The sequence below is a fragment of the Cherax quadricarinatus genome, chromosome 82, assembly GCF_038502225.1.
Source record: "Cherax quadricarinatus isolate ZL_2023a chromosome 82, ASM3850222v1, whole genome shotgun sequence".
In the NCBI taxonomy this organism is placed as follows: domain Eukaryota; kingdom Metazoa; phylum Arthropoda; class Malacostraca; order Decapoda; family Parastacidae; genus Cherax; species Cherax quadricarinatus.
The window spans coordinates 20,734,116-20,742,944 of NC_091373.1; positions in this window are offsets into that span (position 1 = coordinate 20,734,116).

The following is an 8,829-nucleotide window of genomic DNA, read 5'->3' on the forward strand; positions in this document are numbered from 1 at the left end:
CAGCAACACTACGGTTGGTGGGTGTTGTTGCTGTTGGGTTGAAAGTGTGATAACCAGTCCCAGGGCCGTATGAACCCGACACCTAAGGCTTCAATGGAGCGATGACAGACTATAACACACAAATAACCCGCACATAGGAGAGAGAGAAAAGCCTATCATGAAGTCGTCATGAGTTTTTCTCTATTCTATGTGCGTATTATGTGTGTATTGTTCTAGTCACGGTATTGTGCCTCTTCGTTCTTTATAGACTAGAACTTTTATTTATAGATGTTCATGACATTGGGTTCAAATGTAATGAACTTTGTTAAGTGAATATAGTAAAGCAGAGACATGAGAGTAACTTGCTGTGCCTCCCATGCTCATCTTGTAAGTGGTAGCGCATCAGGGACCATTGAAAAAAATACAAATTTTAGATATGCAAGCTGCACTTTTCATGCATTATTTGTATGGTCACAACAAACTGTGCAAAATTTCAGACCATTTCATGCCCATTTACCCTGCAGCATCGCCATCGACTTTTCGTCAAATTATACACCATTGAAAGCAATTAGTTATAATTTATTGGTTGTCAAGATAATAATTAAGTGTACATGGTTAATATAATTGTTGGTTGTGAAGATTGTATAATCAAATGTACATGGGTTATATCAATCATTAACTATTTAAACTATTACAAGTTATAAGTGAAGTCTTTCTTGGTGCGGAATTTGGGCATCACTTTCCTGGAAAATATTCTTTTCCTGATGTATCCATCGCTTGCCTTCTGTCCAGTTACTTCAGTACAAGCTTCAGTCATCAATTTCATCCCTCTCTCAACAGCTTGAGTGTTGTTTGGCCACTTGGGCACCTCCAGTGGAGTCTTAATAATTTTCAGAACCTGTTGATCTGACAGAGAAGCAATGAAAGGAGGCTCAGTTTTGAAATCAGTCTTCCAGTAAATCATGGAATGAAAGTTCTTTGCTTGCCACTTTAGTTTGGGAATCACTACTTTTCTTGAGTTGTCAATAGGAGCCACATTGTCAGTCTTTTCATTTTCACTGTCGTCCTCATCATCAGTGTAGATTAACAAGTCCTCGTCAACAGCATCAGCAGAATCTTCTCCATCCTCATCAGAGCTCTCAGCACTTTCTTTTGTCTGCTGATTCTCTTCTCTAATTTTTCTTATCATTGAGATAGCTTTATCTTTCACAGTCATGTCTTCATCAGCACACATACCAAGAAGCAGCTGATCTGTGTGAGCAAAGTAGGAATTTCTTTGGACAGTCTTCTTTACTATCTTCTTTTCTTCACTGTTCAGATGTCGCATAAATTGCAGCGACTTGAAGACTTTCTTTGGACTGTGTGTAACATAAGGCTGCAGCATGATGTGGAACCACATTCAAATTCAAATTCAAATTCAGAGTTTATTCTCTATAAGGATTACAATGCTGAGTTTACAGAAATTTGGTTATTGTGTGGTTTACATGTAGTAAAATTGTGATTACAGAGTGTACCACTAGAACGCTTAGCATGGCTAGGCATTTCGGGCAGACTTAGTTTTATTCTTAATTGTAAAATATTACAAAATATGAGGTAAGTTGGTATTATGGCTAAGTGACTAAATACTAGTTTGTGAGTTTAGCAATGTGAATGCTTTTGTTTTGGCACAGTACATAGTTTCAGTATTGGAGTATCACAGGATTCATTATTTTAAGATTGAGATTAATATTTCTGTTTATGGTCAAATGAGTGAGTGAGTGTAAGTGTGAACCACCAGGTGGTATTCGTGTAGTTAGTTGACGGGGTGTATCAGGGAGATAAGATGTTTTCTAATGGTAGTTTTGAAGGTGATGAATGTGTCTGCAGTTCTAGAGTTCTCAGGTAGGGTATTCCAGATTTTAGGGCCTTTGACATACATTGAATTTTTGTAAAGGTTTAGTCGGACACGGGGAATGTCGTAGAGATGTTTGTGTCTGGTGTTATGCCTGTGGGTTCTGTCACAACTATCAAGAAAGCGTTTTAGGTCAAGGTTGATATTAGAGTTTAAGGCCCTGTAGATGTAGATTGCACAGTAGTAAGTGTGGATGTACTGAACTGGGAGTAAGTTTAGGTCTATGAAGAGTGGGGGGGTGTGTTGCCAGGGATGGGATTTAGTGATTATTCTTACTGCAGCTTTTTGTTGGGTTATTATTGGCTTTAGGTGTGTTGCTGCAGTTGATCCCCAAGCACAAATAGCATAGGTGAGGTATGGATAAATAAGTGAGTGGTACAGTGTGAGAAGGGCATTTTGCGGCACGTAGTATCGTATCTTGGAGAGGATCCCAACCGTTTTGGATACTTTTTTGGTTATATGCTGGATATGGGTGCTGAAATTCAGGTTGTTGTCAAGGTATAAGCCTAGGAATTTGCCCCCATTATTTCTGGTAATTAGAGTGTTGTCAATCTTAATGTTAATTTGTGCATCTCCTGCTCTGCTACCAAACATAATATAGTAGGTTTTGTCAGTGTTAAGCGTAAGTTTATTGGCTGTCATCCAAGTCGATATTTTAATCAGCTCCTCATTCACAATGGTGTTGAGGGTGGCAAGATTAGGGTGAGAGATGACATAAGTCATGTCATCAGCAAAGAGAATGGGTTTCAGGTGTTGGGATACGTTTGGAAGGTCATTGATGTATATGAGGAAGAGCAGGGGACCAAGGACACTTCCCTGCGGAACTCCAGTATCAAGTGGCCGTGTTGCTGATGCTGTGTCTTTAATGGTGACATACTGATACCTATTAGTAATGTAAGATTTGAAATAAGCAAGCGCATGGCCTCTTATACCGTAATGATCAAGTTTGTGGAGTAGGACGTCGTGGTCTACTGTGTCAAAAGCTTTCCTTAGGTCAATAAAAATTCCTAGTGGATATTCCTTATTTTCCAATGCTGTGTAAAGCAGATCTAGCATTTTTATGATTGCATCATTAGTGCTTTTATTTTTCCTGAATCCAAATTGACAGGGGTTGAGTATGTTTTGAGCCGTTATAAATGAATACAGTCTCCTGTGCACGAGTTTCTCAAAGATTTTGGATAGCAATGGTAAGTTAGCATTGACCTCATCGCTTTATTGCCGTGAGGTTGTGCTGCGCACACGCTCCTGGTTGAGAGGCCTTCCTGCGCAGATTGATTTTCACAAGATGGCGCAGACTATCAGAAGGCGCGTCAACACTGTGTGCTTTGATTTAGTGCGGGGTGTAATTACGCCTCAGTCCGCACAGGTGCTTCTACCTTTGATTATTCGCGACACATATGGCATTGCTGATCAAGATTTGTATGGAGTATCACTCAACGGGGCTTACCGAATATTCGTTAAGCTACGATCGACGGCAGTGTATGAGCGCCTGGTGGAGCAGTATCAAGATGGCTGTGTGGACGTAAACTCGGCAATACGAGTTCGTTTAATTGACGTGTCGAGACACTACACTTGGGTGAAGGTACGCTACGTGCCTTTCGAAGCTGACGAGGCAGATATACGGAACGTTTTTGAACGTTATGGTACTGTGCATCTGGCAATGGCAGGTACCTGGGTGGATGGGGCGTACGCCGGCTGGCCGGAGGGTACGTTCAACCTAACGATGACGCTGAGGCATCCCATCCCGTCGTTTGTCATCCTGGACGACTTTAGGACGCAAGTGATGGTGTATTACGCAGGGCAGCGCAAGACCTGCAGGCTATGTGGTGCTTATGACCATATGGCAGCACAGTGTGAGAGGCAGCAGCAACGACAGGTTGCAGACAGAAGAACGGAGCGAGGGCCTGACCCGAAGGCGGGGCCTGCCAGCGGGACGCCTGTAAAGGGCCATAGTTCGTCTTGGAGCGAGGAGGTGGAGAGAGAGTTCCCGACGGTGGGGTCGAGCCCATCAATGCCTGTAGAATCTACAGTCTCCGTTTTGGTGGAAGGGGAGACCAAGTTGAGTGGAGGAGAACGAGCAGAGGATGTGGCTCTGGAGCAGTTGACGGAAAAGTTTTTGGAGACGAAGAGAGCTGGAGATGATGTACAATCGGTGGTGGGACCTGAGGAGAGTGAGGACGAGAGGAGAGACAGCCAGCTGACTGCAGGTGCCTCTTCTACGGGAATGGTGACCGTGGTCGAGGTGGCGGCGGAGGTGCATTGTGAGGCATCCCCCGACCAGACCATGGATGCAGAGAGTGTTCGGCGGAAGAGGGCGGCAACGCACTCTGATTCCGATGATGTCTTGACCCCGGCGCAAAGACCGGGGAAGAAACCGTGGGCTGATGTGGTGAGTGGAGGCGCCACAGGTGTGTCCGGTCAGGTGTTCGACCGGGGAGGGAATAGAGCTCACTGTGGTGAGCATGGTGGGAAAAATAGGAAGGCTGGTGACGTGTCTATGAAAGGAGTTACAGGGCAGCGTGCAAAACCCTTCAAGAAGGTTTCAGGTGTATGACTGTGAATGTAAATGGGTTGTGTATGAATGTGAAGCGTTTGTGGCTCCAGGGGTTTCTGAGGCGTCATGCCATAGATATTGTATTCATGCAGGAGCATAACTTTAAGGCGGGTCGGGATTTGAATGTGGACGGATATCGTGTGTTTGTGGCATATTCGGACCGTTTGAAAGGTGGGGTTGGAATTCTGATTCGGGAGACAAGCCCGTTTGTTGTAATTAGATGTGAGGGAGGGGAGGAGGGTAGGGTACTCCGGGTAGATGGATGGTGGAGAGGTGAGCGACTGGCAGTGGTTTGTGTGTATGCGCCGGCGGAGCGTGATGTACGGGTGAAGAATGAATTTGTGCGTGATGTTTTGGTTTATTATTTGAGATCTCTTCCCTCGGTAACAATCATGGGCGGTGATTGGAATTGTATAGTACGTAGAAAGGATGTGGAGCCACGGGGGGCAGGGTGTTTTTTGGTTAGCCTAAGGGATCTTTTGCTGGGCGTGGGGTTAAGGGATGTTATTGGAGGTGGGGACCTAATGGTTGAGCATACGTTTCATAGACAGGGATACGCGGCCAGGCTCGATAGGTTATATGTGACGAGAAGTGTGCGAGTTATGTGTGTGCGTACGGTGGAAGCTGTTTACACGGATCATAGAGCTGTTTATACGGACTTGACTTGGGCCAGCTTACCTAAGAGGTATCCAGGGTATTGGAAGTTAAATGTGAGACTTCTTGGGGTGGAGGAGGCGGGGTTAGATTTTAGGACAATGTGGGAGAATTTGTGGGGAGAGGGTAGGGATGTGGGTGACTTGCTGGGGTGGTGGGATGGGGTAGCTAAGGAGAGGATCCGGCGGTTTTATGTGCGATGGGGAAAGTACCAGGGTTGGATGACGTACGGGTTGCAGCAGTATTTCGAGGGTAGGTTGCAAAGTTGTTATGAGAGGGGCGGGCAGGCAGGGCAGTATCCCATGGAGGAAATCGAGTTGTTAAAAGGAAGGATTCGTGATTTGCAGAATGATAGATTTGATGCGGTGAGAGTGCAGGGTGGAATTGAAGAGGCGGTGTGGGGTGACCGACCATCGGCCTGTGTGTTAAGGGGACAGAGGCAGCGACGTATGGCTATGGAAATTGATAGGCTGGTGGTACATGAGGACTTAGGTGGATATAGGGCGGGACATGAGTTAAGAACAACGGAGGCAATGAGTGATTACGTTGATAGGTGGTTTGGAAAAAATTTACTGAGTGTAGGGGTGGATGGGGAGGCTTTCGGGAGGTTGGGGGAGAATGTATCTTGTGTGCTAAGTAGCAGTGATCGCATGGCGTTGGGGGGGGATATTGAAGAAGGGGAGGTGTGGAGGGCTTTGGAGGGGATGGCACGTGGTAAGGCTCCAGGTCTGGATGGCTTGCCCTGCGAGTTTTATGTGAGCCATTGGAATGTGTTGAAGTCCTTCTTAGTAGAACTAATGAATACGATGAAAAGGGAGGGGAGGATGGGCAGGTTGCAAGGAACTGCGGTTGTGGTTTTAGTGCCAAAAGGTAAGAAACAGGACACGGTGCGGGACTTTAGGATAATATCATTGCTGTGTGCTGATTATAAGATTTTTGCAAAAATTTTAGGAAATAGGATGAAGTGTGTGGTGGATAGAGTGGTTGCGAGAGGACAATATGGTGTGTCTGGGAGGACGATGTATGACGGGCATAGTATTATAAAGAATTTTGTGGAAGGGTCGGGAGGGGAGCAGGGGGGGGGTGTCTTAGCGTTAGATTGGCAGGCGGCGTATGATAGTGTAGAACGTGAGGTGTTGTGGTATATATTAAGGAGGCAGGGTTTTGGGGAGGAGGTGGTACGTTGGGCAGAGACATTGTATACAGGTGTGGGAGTGTGTGTACAAGTAAATGGGAAATTGGGGAAGTGGGTATCCATGGGTCGGGGTATTAGGCAGGGTTGTCCCCTGTCTCAATTGTTGTTTGCCTGTTTAACAGACCCTTTCTATAGAAAGGTGGAAGCGTGTATGGAGGTGGATTGGGGAGTAGGAAGTGGAGTGCAGGGAATAATAGGGTATGTGGATGACACGACAATACTCGTGCGAACGCAGAGGAGTTTACGTGCGGTTGGAGATGTTATTGATAATTTCGCGGGGGTTACCGGGTTAAGAGTTAATGTGGAAAAATCAAAATTACTGGTCTTAGGAGATTGGGTGGGAAGAGAGAGTTGGGGAAGGAATGTACGTTGGAATATGGTGGACAGGATAAAAGTGTGTGGAATAGTGTATATGCGTAGTGCGAGAGAGGCGAGGATGGTTAATTCTGGACTTGTTGTGGATCGAGTGGTGGGGCGATTGGATGGGTTGAGACCAACTCATTTGACAGTACATCAGCGTGCGATTGTTGTGAATGTGTTGTTATACAGTAAAGTCTGGCACGTGGCTGCGGTATATCCGTTAGCAGGTCCGGATGTTACGAGGCTGTTAAAGAGGGTTTTCCATTTTCTTTGGGGTTCCGGGTGTGAATGGTTGAGTAGGAGTGTGGTTACTTTACCGGTCAACAGAGGAGGATTGGGGTTGATTGATTTACGGTTAAGAGTCAAGTGCATTTATTTGAAGTGGGGGTTACGCCGTGTGCGGGGTCATGCAGGGAGGGGCGTGAATGGCTTGCATGAAGAGGTGCGAATGTGGTGGGGAGGGTCGGAGATGAAAGTGTGTGAAGACGTGTTGCGGGCGTTGCTGCATGTACGGGACCCTAATAAAGTTCGAGTGGGTGTTTTAGAGCGTGTTGTAAGGGCGAAGGTAGTCGTGAAGGCTGAGAGTATCTACCCTATGTATGCGTGGAAGGATATATGGGAAAGATTACGGTTGATGCGCGTGCGTCCAAATGTGCGAGAGGTATTTTTCCGTTTTCTCCATGGTATACTGCCGTCGGGTGCTGCACTTAAGGAAAGAGGGTTGATGGTGGAGGGCGCGTGTCGGGTGTGCGGGGATGAGGAGACTGCGTTTCATGTAGTGTATTTTTGTGATAATTTGGGGAGTATCAGGGAATGGATGGGTAAGGTTCTGAGGACAGTGGGAGGAGGCGGGATATTAGTATTGAGGGCGTTAAGTTTGGACGTGGGAGGCATCGAGGCGCCTGTGCAACGTGCAATCACGTATATAATTGCGGATTTTGTTTTTGTATCCTGGGCAATGAGAAGGAATGGGGATTGGGAGGTGCGCAAAAGGGTGTTGGCGGGGACCATTTATAGAACGTTGTGTTATAATCGGGAAATATATGGAAGTCGCTGGGACCAGGCTTTTTCAGCAGGGTACCGTAGTATGAGTGTGAGAGCATTGTTAACGTTGTGAAAGGGGGGGGGGAGTGAATTTCAGGGGATGGAACGGGCTTGTCTCCGGGGTTGGGTATGCACAACGGCTGGTTTACTGTGTGTATCTGTGTAATGCGTGGTTGAGGAAAATGTGGTTGTGTGAGTGGATGTGGTGGTGAAGTTATATGTGTTATAGATGTCTTAAGTCAGAGTCTACTGCCTTCTTTCTTTGTTGAAGTACTTGATGTACCTTTCGGCTATGGCCTGGCAAACGGGGTTTTGTGTGTTTGTACCGAGCATTTTATTGCTATGTTATATAATGTGTATAGCCTGTAGATGAGTGCGGAATGATTATGGCTTTTCTAGTTTTGTGGCTAACTCGTAAGACTTGTGGTAAGGCGAGTATGTGTGACTGTAGGGAACTTATGTACTGGGAGTTAGGTGAGTAAGAGTATGTACTTTGTTTTATCATGAGATTGTGATGTAGGTTCTTTCGGTTATCGATTATTTGTGTTGGTTGTGAGTAACCGATATATTTATATATTTATCATACTATTCTTCTTATTGTATTGTATTGTGCATTGGCAATGTCCCAGTATATTATGTAAATTGGTGTATACCCGAAGGGATTATGGTTTTATTTATATTATTGAACCTGCTACAGGGGTCACCTACATGTTATGTTCTTGTTGTTGTTCTTGTGTACATAGGGTTAAGATTGCCCATCTTCTTAATGTTATGTTTTGTCACAAGCGATATTTTCTAGTATATTTGTGTAACCTCTTGTGTTTGTTAATATTGTGTTTATTTGCTATTGTACGTTCTGAGAGATTGTTTCAAAATGTGTTTATATACAATGTGTATCAACCCTAGTTTAAGGGTTTTTATGTTAAGCTATGTATTGTATTTTAAATAAAAAAAAAAAAAAAAAAAAAAAATGGTAAGTTAGATATTGGTCTATAGTTGTTTAAGTCTGTAGGGTCACCACCTTTATATATTGGTGTAACCCTTGCCATCTTGAGTAGTTTCGGGAAGGTGCTAGTCTCTAGTGACTTGTTAAAAAGTAATGAAATAGCATGCGAAAGGACATGGGCCGCTCGCTTGTACAGTAATGGTGGG